Here is a 13,838-nt window from a genome sequence, read left to right on the forward strand (position 1 = left end):
TTATTATTCTTCCCTTCTTATAGGTAATGCAACTAAGACACATCTCATAGGTGCAGTATCAGGTTCAAAGTCATCCATCCTGGCTCCATCCCTAATACAGGACACTGCCTGATGGAAGGTACATGTCTCTATTGCTCTGGAACTACCTACATTCTCTCCTGCCTCAAGTTCCAGTCTGTGAAAGAGTTTTGCTTCTCTGAGGGATATAACTGGCAGTGATGTTTTTTTATTGTTGCTTTGTTGACCTTCTTGAAAATAACAAACCAAAAAAATGATCATGTAACATGTGGACATTTTACATTTGAGCATCTTTATAGTGCATATTAACCATGCAATAAAGTCACTTCTAAGAGAGCTGATTCTCCAGTATGAAGTGGGAAACATTCTACACCAACTAATGTTGTTCTGGGTATGTTTTTAATTAGTATTTCCTATCAGCCTTCATTCACAAAAGCTTACTGAAGAGGCTGATATGAGAATATCTTGCAAAGCACAAAGCTGATTTGGCTGTCACTTCATAATTAATGTAATTATTGGGAACTAATTAGGTGCTAATGAATATGGGCATTCTACCAAAAGCTCTTCCCTGATAAATTTATACATCAGATATTCTAATGTCCACATTAGGGATTCATACCAACTCTGAAATGCATGTGGGTATGGATGTTCGCGTGTTCCCGATCTCACTCCCCTTTACTGTAATTTGTCTGCAGCTGCACTTTTATTTTCTAAAGCAAAATGATGTTTCACTTATGCTTTTAGCTGTTGTCTTTTACATTTAAAAGATTGTCAGTGAAGATTATTAGCTTTCTGGAAACGATGTCTTTTCTATGGGTGCACTACTCACTGTTGGGACAATTGCTTGCTCGTGTGTGTGTGCACATGTGTGATTTTTCCCTAACCCTTGACCATTTCTTTAATTGCTGTTCAACTAATAAAATTGACATAAGTTGTTATAGAACTGTTTTTTGTGTTTTATAGTCTGCTTCTAACCGTGTTTTTATTGCTTGTTTTGAGAGTAGTGGTGGGTATAGAGCATAATCTGCTAAGCTTAGGAAAAGAAATGGAGTTAAAAATATTCAAGGCTAATTCCAGGTCTGTCTGTGACTTGCTTGGTGGCTTTGAAAAAGTTAACTAGCCTTACCATCTTTTAGGTTTTGGACACAGCACGCTTTTTCCCCTCCATCTGAAGTACGGCTTAGTCTCTTGCCATGCCAGGAGGAAATTGAGAATTGATGAGAATAGACATGATAGCAATATTTGTGTGGTGGAGAGCTGGCGTGCTTCACACTGATTGCTTTGTATTCATTTGGTTTTCATACCAACTCAATACACCGGCAGAACAGGGATTGTGAGTCCTATGTTGTTGTTGAGAAAACTCAAGTAAAAGGCAGCTAAGTGGCTGTTCATGAGAGAGTGAGAGCACATGAATTGGGTCTCTTTATCGCTCGTATCCTGCATGTTTCTCTTTACATATAGAACACTAAGACTAAATCTCTATGATATTCCATTGTGGGTTTGAGTACCACTGATGGAAGAAAGGCACAAATAAAATATAATTTTTCTTGCTATCAAATTCTCAAATAGTGAAAAACATAACTGAGGTTTGGTGAAGGCATGAAGGAAGCCACACATATATTGTTGGTGGTTTTCCAAATAAATACAACCGTTTTTGAGAACATATGACCAATGTGTATCAAGAGCCCTTCAAATGTGTATACACTTAATTATAGCGATGCAAGTGTGTGTGTGTAATCTTGTCATACATAAGTAATCTTGTCAGTGGTTATGCCATCCTGGTGCAATTATAAAATTGTGAGTGATCTTTGTTCATTTTCATGCTCTATATTTTACAACACATATAAACACATATTACATGATAATAATTAAAACAAAAATACTTAAATATTCTCAAATTTCAAAAGGGCCGATTTTTGCTGCAAGGGAACTTCATTTTTTGTGTGTTTATTATCTAAAGAGTAAGCTATACAAAGTTTTAATTATCAAATGTTGCACCTCATCCTTAAGAGAGCTCTTTGTCATCTTCATACAGTTTGTTGCTAGAAATAGAAGCAATACATTGCTCCGAACAAATAGAAGATATAAAAACGCACGCCTACACATACTGTTAGTAGTGTGACTGGGTGTTATTGTCTTTAACGTACTGATAAAGTCAGGATTCTCTTACACGAACACATGCCTGTTTCTTGTCCCTGAATACCTCAGATAATTTTTGTTTTATATCAATGCTAAATGCTTAGAACTCAATGTCAGTTTATAATTTGCATTTGCTAAATGTGGGGTGTCAAACTCATTTTCATCGGGGGCCACATCAGCCTCATGGTTGCCTTCAAAGGGCCAAATGTAATTTTAGGACTAGATAAATGTAACTGCTCCTTAACAGTTAAGTGAGAGCTTGGCACTGCCACTGGGTACAAATAAGGTGCTGGGCCAGATAAAACAAGGTGGAGGGCTGGGTTCGGCCTGTTGGCCTTGTGTTTGCCACCTGTATACTGGATGGCATTTTAAAAATATGTTTTGAAACTACTTTGGAGACTTTCAAATGAACATGGAAAAAAGATTCCTAATCACCTCCAGTGCCTATGGGCACCACCATCTCCTGTCTTGCTGGGTCAAGTGATGACAAATGTACATATCCCGCAAGTGTGCAATTTTCTTGACCATCTTGTTAATTAATCTATAAAAAATTAACAATTAAAAGGAAAAGTAAACCATGTTTGAAGAATTGCTTATTCAATACAACTGATCCTCATAAACTATCGCTGGTCAGGAGGCAGGATAGGAAGAAGCCAGGAAAAATCCGGGGCAAGTGGAAGGAGGAAATGGAGATAAGAAAGTCCAAGTAGGCCAATCAGGCTGAACAACTCACAGGCAGCTGGTGAAGGCCAGAGCTCTTCTCCCCAAAACAAGGACACTTGAGAGCCAGTGCCTTACACCTCTCCTCCGAGACCAGAGAATAAATGGCTTACATCACTCTGGTCCAAAACATAGATAACAGAGACCCAGTGAGGGTCGTCTGTGCCAGCCACACCCAAGGTCATGTGAAGTCAGGAGGAGACAGAAAACAGAAACCCCATTAGAGCTACAGAACATAGAACAGGAATTATAGAAAGCATATATTCCAGTTCTTTATAGCTTTTTTATCTTATGGTATTTGTAATGACCCAGTCAAAATAAAGTTCTTTAAAGGTAGGTATTATTTTGATGACGTTGGAAATTGTGACAAAGAAATGTATAAAAATATTTTTACTTTTATTTTGACTCATCGTCTCCTATTTTCTCTTAACCCAGTTTTTTTTGCCTCTGGTGTACCTTCACCCAACTCTTGACCAAAACCCCTACATTTGCCACTTTTTAATACCTACCTTCTTCTCAAACCTGATCACAGCCATAGCAATTCTTTTTCTAAAAAAGATTTTATTTATATATTTATTTTTAGACAGAGTGGAATGGAGGGAGAAAGAGAGGGAGAGAAACATTAATGTGCGGTTGCCTCTCACTCACCCCCTCCTGAGGACCTAGCCCACAACCCAGGCATGTGCCCTCACTGGGAATCAAACCTGCAACCCTCTCGTTTGCAGGCCAGCACCCAATCCACTGAGCCACAGTGCAACTCTTTAGTATTGTAGCCATATACCCAGTAAGAGAAAAATGTGTCACTTTATTAACACAGAAATTCATTCAAAATAATAGTTAAACTGTTGTCATATAACATATGCAGTGTAACTTGATTTTTCAGAGTCGGCATCTAAATTTGATGGCAAAACTTTCAAAATTTAGGCCAGTTACATGAAGAGGTTTACAGATGACCTTATATTGTCTAACTACTTGTAGACTTTAAGAATGTAACTTGAGCCCTTACCTGATATGATTCAGTTGGTTGGGCATTGTCCTGCAAAAGGAATGGTTGCTGGTTCGATTCCCAGTTAGGGCACATGCCTGGGTGTTGGGTTTGATCCCCCAACGACCGGTGTGTCCTCTCTCACATGGATGTTTCCCCCTCTCTTTCTCCTCCCCTTCCTCCCTCTCTAAAAATAAATAAATAAATAAAATCTTTTAAAAATGTATAAAAAGGATGTAACTTGAATGTGGATGAGCATTTTTCTCTAGGGAAGACCTACATGTCAGCTCTGTTTGATAAACTACTGCAATCAATGATGGTGGCCTAAGAAGCACCTGCTAGAAATTTCATGCCCAACTTTAACAAAACAGAATTCTTCTCATGGAAGAGACTTCCTTAGTGCAATGTTCATATTCTAAAGTTAATGCTACCCTAACTGAAGACCTAGGCTATGAATCTTGAGGCCAGATTTCTTCTGTGTAGCAAGGGATCAAACAAAGCAATTACGAATGGGCCAGTAGGAGGGGAAACTATGAAATGCCAGCTCTCACCAAACAAAAGTCTGATAAGTGCAAGGTAACCCTCATTATCTACCATAATCTGAAAAATAACTCTAACATGAAAATTACTATTTTTCTGGGTTAGAAATGAAAACAGTGGGATTCTTCAAGTTCCTGCAAATTTCCCAAGTACACGCAGCTAAGATATGCCTGAGCAAGAATATAACCCAGATTTCCTGGATCATGAGGCAGTGGTTTTTAAAAATTTATTGCTTTTAGAGAGAGAAAGGAAGCGGCAGGGAAGGGGTGGGGGAGAGAGAGAGAGACAGACAAAAACACTGATTCGCTGTCCACTTGCTGACGCTTTTAGTGCCCTGACTGGGGATGGACCCAGAAACCTCAGTTACTGGGTGATTCTCCAGTCAACTGAGGTACCTGGCCAGGAAGAGGCCACGTTCTTTGAACTGTGCCTTACTTATTGCAACTTCCCAAACATAAGAGTGGTGAGACTCAGGTTAGGGTAAATGATATTTGTAAAAACTGTTTTATGAAAAGGTTGAAAAGAGCTTTATGGAATAGTTAAAAAGAGCCCTAGAAAGTCAAATGACATTGGCTCTTTTTCCCTTGTTTCCTTATGTAGAATGAAAATGTCTGAATTGATTGTACATATAAGTTCTTGGAGTCTTCTGTATCCTATACCATCTTTTATCTCTCCCCATCTATTTTATGCCTACTAATTAGGCTTCTTCTTCCCTGTACTTCCCCCCCATTCCTTCCTTCCCCCTCCCCACTGAACTCCCTCCACAGGATGTCCATTTCTCTAAGGGGGGTAGGAATGCTGGAGGGTTTGGGGCAGGGCACAGGGAGGGGGTTGGGGGGAAAACTGTAATAGCATAATCAATAAAAAATACTTTAAAGAAGAATGAAAAAAAGAGAAACTGTTTGAATTGTCGCTTGCTGTTTATGGTCTTTCCCAATCCCAGCATTCTGGGTCTTTTTCATTTACCATTTTCAGTGACATTCTCTCTTTGCAGTGCCTGTCCATTTTTTCTTAGCTTTATAAATTTCTTCTCCAAATTGATCTTCAGTGATGAGGTTATTGACCCAACTCGTTATTTGCTCTTAGCACCAGAGACATTCTGAAAATACTTAGAAACTAAAAGGCACCTGTGATAATTTGCCCTTTTCATATTAGGAATTTTTTTTTCCACCAGAGGTTTCTAGTACATCTATTCTGAAGTGACCTGTGAAGAAGGTACAAGGGCAGACAGAGTATTTTGCAGGGGGTCTTGAATTTCATGATATAGTCCCATCTTTTCTACACTTTCAAATAAGGAAGTGGGAAGGGAGTTAATCCTTTTTTATATTTTCTCTGTACAAAGAGCTTTACATATGTGATCTCTCACAACAACCTTGAGGTCGTTGTTGTTATCCAAATGGAAGTTGTATTAGATTTCTATTGGTTTATAACAAACTAATGGGGGACTCAAGTGTTGGGAAAATCAGTTTTGGTAATAGCTAATTAGCTTAGCAATCAATGCATTTAAAAAGCTATTGTTTCAGTAATATTCCCAAAGAGGGAAAACATGTTTTGTTCAGAAAGAAAACATTTGTTTTTAATCAGCTCATGGGCCTACACTAGTACAATGAAATCTGCCAGGTTATTGGCCCAGCAAAAAGGAGTGGATATCATCAAATCCTTCTCAACCACAGGGGTGATCTGTGTTTGGGAGTGAACACACTACTCTGTAAAATCCCCTGTTGTCCCGGGTGGTAGAAGGACCTGCACAAAGAACCTAAGACATTTGAAATCAATCCTGATAGATTTGCCACTGCTTGGGATGGGATTATGTTGGAGTTATTCCTAAAAGAGCAGCTCTTATGGAGTACTGAAGAAGTTTGGTATAATGCCCATTTAAGAAATGTGAATTATTTATTTATTCCCAGAGAATGGTTGAAACACGGGAATAATGACAGCTTAAACTATGAGACTATATATTTTTATTTATTTTTAAGCATTTTTTACTACATGTTATTATTTTTTAATGCTGTTCAATTCCAGTTGTCCCACTTTGTTCCCTGTTGCTCTTCCCACCCCACCCCCACAATCAGTCCCCACCCCATTGTTCGTGACCATAGAAACTATATATTGTTGAATTGAATTTACTATTTTTTCCTGTCACATGAGAGGAAAATATTTTCTCATTTAAACAAGAGTTGACCCATCATCAGTTCCTTTGGTCTAAGCTGTACTGTGTAAGTTACCATGGATGAAATCCTAGCAACACATTTTTAATGCAGCCTAACCACCAAGGAAATACACAATTTTTTCAGTTCCTTTTCTGTTTGTTCCATTTGTTAAGAGTAACATTTGCTGAAGGCCATTCATTATTAGGCTTGTTTTTTTTTATTAGATTATAAATCTAAGTTATCAAATATTTCATTTCTTTAAATTTGTTTAAAGCATTTCCTTATAAAAATACTAAAATTTAATCTTTTATAGAGAGCAGTAATTTTTACTACAAATTGTTACAATGAAATCTGAAACTGTTCTGTTAGCAAAAATGATGTATTTAACACTTAAAATTTTATAGATGATGTTATTATTTTTTCTGATCTTCTTTTCTTGTCTTTGGTTAATATTTTGGATTAAATATAAGATAGTAACTATAAGAAAGGGAAAAATTGCTCTTTAAGAAAACATTTACATATTCCCTGTTCTTATTCCCTTACTCTCACTCCAACCCGTTTCCTGAAAAATCTGCCTTATTTATATATTTACAAATTTATCTTTATATTTCCTGTTGTTTCCTTGTGGCATTTTCTATTTTATACTGTACTATTTTGTGAAGCTATTCATGAAATAATCTAGTATTTGTAGCTATTGGGACCTTTCATAGTTGTACCTTTATTCATTCTTTACTATGTAAGAATTTTAAATCCCAAGTTACATTTCCTTCTGGAATTGCCAAGTAATTGCACAGCACCACAGTTTTGGAGTGTAAAATACTAGTGTCATTTTACACTGTTTACAGCATAGAAGACATTAAAGGTAAAAATATTTAAATTGTTTTATTTTGTGTGTAATTTTGTCTTACTCCTACTAATATTACTGTGTGGTTATTTACCTGTTTTTATTTTCCTGCTCTTATATTTTGTACTTATTTTAAAACATTACATAATTAAGTACAAATGATGATACTTGACATTTGCTTGTTGAGGTTTAAATATATTTATTTGGTTGTAATTTTTATTATCATCATTTTCTCCATTGCTTATGCTTTTCATTGTTTGGAACATTCATTTCCACAAGCAGACATTTTATCTGACACACTATGAGTGCTATTAGTTACTTTCAGGGCAGTATCTTAAACTTGGTGGGATTGCAGATTAAGAATGGTTTCATCAGTCTTGGCACGAAGAGACTCAGGGTATTTGAGCATATGAAGAATTTCAGCATCATCCATCTCTAACAAATTTGCCAGAGATTTCTCCCGTTAGAGCTGGGTGAATGCACTGTAGCAGAGGAAATAGCTTTTCACCCAAGAGCTTCTTCTGAGTAATAGCTGATGCCAACACATATACATTTGACAAATGACCTTGCGTATAAACAGGGGCAAGCTTTGGGATGGATTTGAGCCTTCCTGCCGTAAATTGGAGAGGGCTGCCAACACAGGTAACACCCACAACATTTTTGAATCTTTGATTTGTGTGTAGTCCCGCAGCAGAAGTTTGAGGTGAGGAGTCACGGTGTTAGTTGATGTATCTGTGCCCTGATAGGCTGACTTGACTTTTGGAACCTTTGGTGATCTAAAGGTGCTGGATGATGGCTCAGGATCTGTTGGTGCTCAGTGGTTAGCATAAGGTATATTCTGCGATGGGTGAGGTTTGGCCCAGACTGCAGGCTTGCAAAGATATGCACCTCCTCCACTTCGAGGCTGAGGAAGAATCAGCAGGGAGTTACCTGATATTGTTGCTACCTTGTGGGTGTTGAGTCTATTACCACCTCTGTCTCTCACAGCCATTCTATCCATAGGGTTCTTGGTGAGGAGTGCCTGGCGTTCATTTCCTTGACAGCTTTATTAGCCTCTTCAGGAGATGTATAGCGAACGAAGTCAAAGCCTTCACTGGGGCCTGCCTCCATCACACCCCTGGGTGCTAGTGAATGTCCCAAAGTGAGAGAATTCTCTTCTCAGTCGTTTTTCATCAAAACCAACTTCAAGATGTTTCACATAAAGAATCAAGTGGATTCTCCCTGTTTTATTTGCTCAAATTGGTGTTTGAATTGTGATCATCTGTCTACTTTGTTCTGTGCTATACCAACACAAAGTTCATTTCCATTAAAGAATTTCCTGTTCATTTCTCTGATGGTTCTCTGAGCATCTTCAAAATTCTCAAAACTCCTAAATCCAAAGTTTTGGAGGTGCCACTTTCATTGGCCATAACTCTCACACTTAATACAGTGCCAAACTCACTAAAAAAAGTCTTTAAGACATTCATCATTTACATCATCACCCAAATTCTTGATGTAATGATCAGCAAGCCTATTTGCTTAAGCTCTGAGTGTTCTACTTTCCTTCCATTGCAAGGTTTAAACTGCCCAAGATTTTAGCAAGGTTTAAACTTGGCTACCTTTCAGTAAAGTACCATTCATCTTAGCAATGGCTATTCTAGTAGCTCCTGATTTCTCAAAATGCAGAAATCCGAAACCCCTTGTTCCATTTTCATCGGTTACTACTTTACAAGAAATAATTTTTCCCAAACACAGAAAATGTATCATAAAGGGACTTATTATTCATAGATTTGGCAAGATTTTATAAAGATTTTATTTATTTTTATTTATTTATTTTTTTATTTAACTCTTGTTCAAGTACAGTTTTCTTTATTTTTATAGAGACAGCAAGAGAGGGAGAAAGAGAGGGAGAAAAACATCAATGCATGATTGCCTCTTGCACACCCTTAACTGGGGACCTGTCCCGCAAACCAGGCAAGTGCCCTAACTGGGAATCGAACCAGCGACCTTTTGGTTCACATGCTGGCACTCAGTCCACTAAGCTACACCAGCCAGGGCATGATTGCTTATTTTGAAAAGGCACTTGGTGTGTCCCAAATCCAAGAAAATATAATGCCAGCTAGCAAAGAGCTTTCTCTCCTTCTCTCACCAGGTAGCATGCATTTTCCCTGTTCGTTGATGTGTTCTGTCCCTACCAGCCATATGGGACTTGTAGCCACCTGTAGCCCCAGCAGCTGCACAGACTTTGAACACTAGCCCCAGCCAATGTGCATGCTAAGCTAGCACATGGTGAGAAGGGCTGGACTGGAGTGCAAAATGTCTGGACGCTGTACCTATTTCTGAGCCTGAAGAAGGCAAGATTGGACTTTTTGTTTTTAAGATTTTATTTATTTTATTTTTAGAGAGAGGGGAAGGGAGGGAGAGAAACATCAAATGGTTGATTCTCACAGGCGCCCCCTGCTGGGGACCTGGCCCACAACCCAGGCATGGGCCCTGACTGGGACTTGAACCAGTAATCTTTTGGTTTGCAAGCTGACCCTCAATCACTGAGCCACACCAGATTGGACTTTTTTTCATGGTGAGAGTGATGAAGATGAGATATTGGAAACCCAGGAGAGGAAGTTCTTTGATTTTTGCATCTGGCACCACAAATAGATCTTATCACCACACCTCACCCTCCCTTGTGGGTCTCCTGCAGTGCTTTCCTTGTAATGCCACAAGAACCCAGCTTCCACCAACAACATAAACACATGCGTGAATAATAGTAGTAGCACTACTGTCACGTAGAAGGGAAATTTAATTCAGTGTCCTCCACCATATGACGTCATTCACACCACTCCGCACTGACCAATGTTTCAGAGTGTGGAGAGCAAAAATACATTGCAAAATTTAATGTGTTTAGGGACATTAACTTTATTGTGTAAATTTTTTAAAGTGCCAAGTAAAGATTTTACAAATAATTAGACTTTAATAGGCAGAGACAAATTTATGTCCTTTTTGCTTATATAATGCATGTAATGATAGATGTCATACAAGCTACTGTGTTTAGGCAAACGATGTCTCTTACTACCCGAAGGAACATGAAATATGGCATGTCAGTAACCGATCAGCGATTGTATAAAATACATTAGTGGCTTTTCTTCTTTTAGATACTTGTAATCAAAGCTCATTCATCATGACTTAGGAAGACTGAATGTTTTCAGGCCATTCTTATTGGAAAATGGTAGTTAACCTTTAAAGCCAAAAGTACAATAGTTCACGTTAGTAAAATTGTTTTTATAATAGGAGAGATTTATATATGCTTGGGTTCCTCATCCTCCTATCTTCTAAGTGTTTCTTACACACAAATTTGTAAAAACGGTATTTATTTATATATTTATTTTTTAGATTATTTATTTATTTATATTTTTTAGAGAGGGGAAGGGAGAAAAAGAGGGAGAGAAATATCCATGTGTGGTTGCCTCTGGCACGCCCCCAACTGGGGACCTGGCCCAAAACCCAGGCATGTTCCTTGACTAGGAATTGAACTAGCAACACTTTGGTTCACAGGCTGGCACTCAATTCACTGAGCCACACCAGCCAAAGTGAAAGTACATCTATTTTTGATATTAGGTACTTTACCTTGCATTTTTATATTATGATGTAATCAGAAATGTTGTTTGGATTTTTGTTTAGTTTTTTATAATTCTCTCCTGGACTGCTCTGTACTCTAGCCATCAACATTTACATGCAGCAAACAAATATATGTAAAAGGACATTCCACACCTGATTTGTAAGTTCTGAGGGGAGAAAGTTGGCCACACCCACATCTGCTTTTCAGGGGATATTGATTAATATAGGCTGGTTAATTTTAAGACTCAGCAAACAGGAGAGGTCCAAAAGCCCTATAGAATTTGCCCTTTCTAAAGGGCATTTGCATGTGGAAGAGAAGTCTCCATTTATAAAGGTATTTCCCTCACTACCAGGCCTATATTCAAGAACAGTAAAGAAGATTGGGACTTAAATCTGCAAAACAATCTTATCCCTGTTCTTTGCGCTTTTCCTAGTAAGTCTCATAGCTGACTCCTCACTGCCAATAGTCTTTAGCTGAAGGTCCCATTTAAGATTAGTTACTCAGTTTTGCTGGCTTTGTCCCACAGTATACAGGAGGTAGACCTGTTATTAAGCTTTCCTTTGATTTTCTCCTATTAATCTGTCTTATATAAATTTGATTATTAGACCGTTCAGAAGAATCTTGAAGAATAAAAAAAATGTCTGCCCTTACAGTCCCAAAATGAAGAAAATATTTGAATAACCAAGTCTCAAATGTTTATACTGAGAAAGATCACTTGATAGTTTTAAACAGAAAAAAAACCCCTAATTACTGAAATACATGTATACTTTTTATACCTAAACAAATAAAACCTAATATACTTTTTTAGAAATATAAAGACTATTTGTAAAAAACTTTGGGCTGGACTTCTGCCAAGATGGAGGCATAGGTGGAAACACTGTGCCTTCTCCCACAACCAAGTTTGGATACAACAAAAGTTTTGGAGAACTAAAACACACCCAGAGACCAGAAAACCAAATTATACGGAAGTCTGACAGCTACGAACCGTTCAACGAGGACGGTAAGAGAGGCAGAGCCAGCAGCGGAGCAGGGTCGGGAAGGACAGACCTAGGAGCGCAGGCAGCCCGGACCAAGTCGGGGTGCAGGGCAGACTGACCAAGGTTGCACATTCACGTGCAGTGAGACGGACCACGCAGGCCCCAGGGGGCAAACCCAGTGGTGGAAGGCTGACAGCGGTGGCACACTCGCGTGCAGTGGAGCGGGGCGCGTGGCCCTGGTGACGGTGGTGGCTGTGGTGCTGGTGGGGTCGCGGCGGCGGCGGGCGCCGGAGGGAAGCCATTGTCCCTCTTTGACCCCGCCCCCACATACAACTCACAACCCAGCGACTGTGTTGCCCTGCTCTGGTGAAAACCTAGGGCTCCGATCCTGCTACTTAACAGGCACGAACAGCTCAAAAGATGGTGCAAGAACTCAAAGTCCCAGAGCCAATAACTCTAAGCGACCAACAGATTGCCAGCCTCTCAGAAACCCAATTTAAAACACTATTTATCAGGATGCTCACAGAATTGGTAGAGTACAGTCACAAATTAGAGGAACTTAGTCACAAATTAGAGGAACATATGAAGGCTAAACTAATTGAAATGAAGGGAGATGCACAGGAAACCAATAGCGATGGAAAGGAAAATGGGACTCAAATCAAGGGAGTGGACCAGAAGGAAGAACGAAACATCCAACCAGAAAGTAGTAAAGAAACAAGAATTCAAAAAAATGAGGAGAGGCTTAGGAACCTCCAGGACATCTTTAAACGTTCCAACATCCGGATTATAGGGGTACCAGAAGGGGGAAAGAAACAGCCACAAGTGGAAAATGTATTTGAACAAATAATAAAGGAGAACTTCCCCAGTCTGGCAAAGGAAATAGACTTCCAGGAAATCCAGGAAGCTCAGAGAGTCCCAAAGAAGTTGGACCCAAGAAGGAACACACCAAGGCACATCATAATTACATTAGCCAAGACTAAAATGAAGGAGAGAATCCTAGAAGCAGCAAGGGATAAGGGGACAGTCACCTACAAAGGAGTACCCATCAGACTGTCAGCGGATTTCTCAAAAGAGACCTTACAGGCAAGAAGGGGCTGGAAAGAAGTATTCCAAGTCATGAAATCCAAAGACCTACAGCCAAGATTGCTTTATCCAGCAAAACTTTCATTTAGAATGGAAGGACAGATAAAGTGCTTCTCAGATAAGGTCAAGTTCAAGGAGTTCATCATCACCAAGCCCTTATTATATGAAATGCTAAAGGGACTTATATAAGAAAAAGAAGATGAAAAATATGAACAGTGAAAGGACAGCAAACACACAGTTATTAACAACCACACCTAAAACAAAAGCAAACCAAGAGGACAGCTAGATCAGGAGTGGAACCATAGAAATGAAGAACACATGGAGGGTTAGAAACAGGGGAGTGGGAGGAGGAGAAGGGGGGAGAAGGCACAGAAAATAGCATAGATGGTAGGTAGAAAATAGATAGGGGGGAGGGCAAGAATAGTGGGGGAAATATAGAATCTAAAGAACTTGAGACACGTGGTTATAAACTAAGGGGGGAGAAGGGTGGGGGAGGGAGTGTGTGGGTGGAGGGGAATGAAGGGGGGAATAGAACAACTGTAATGGTATAATCAATAAACTATATTTAAAAAAAGAATCTATTTGACACAGAAAAATAAAAAGTTCAAAATCATTTAAAAAAAACTTTGGGCTGTGTTAATGAATAATAATACTCTCGTTGTTTATAATATCTGGGCCCTTGGAAGTCCATCTCAGCAGATAAATTTCTACATCAAATGTATCTTCTTGGAGATAATATTTTTCCCCTTTTGATTGAAACCTGTTAGCAAACAAGCTTGACAATTATTAG

The sequence above is a fragment of the Sturnira hondurensis genome, unplaced genomic scaffold (assembly GCF_014824575.4).
Source record: "Sturnira hondurensis isolate 20B ecotype Veracruz unplaced genomic scaffold, ASM1482457v3 Scaffold0013541, whole genome shotgun sequence".
Classification (NCBI taxonomy): domain Eukaryota; kingdom Metazoa; phylum Chordata; class Mammalia; order Chiroptera; family Phyllostomidae; genus Sturnira; species Sturnira hondurensis.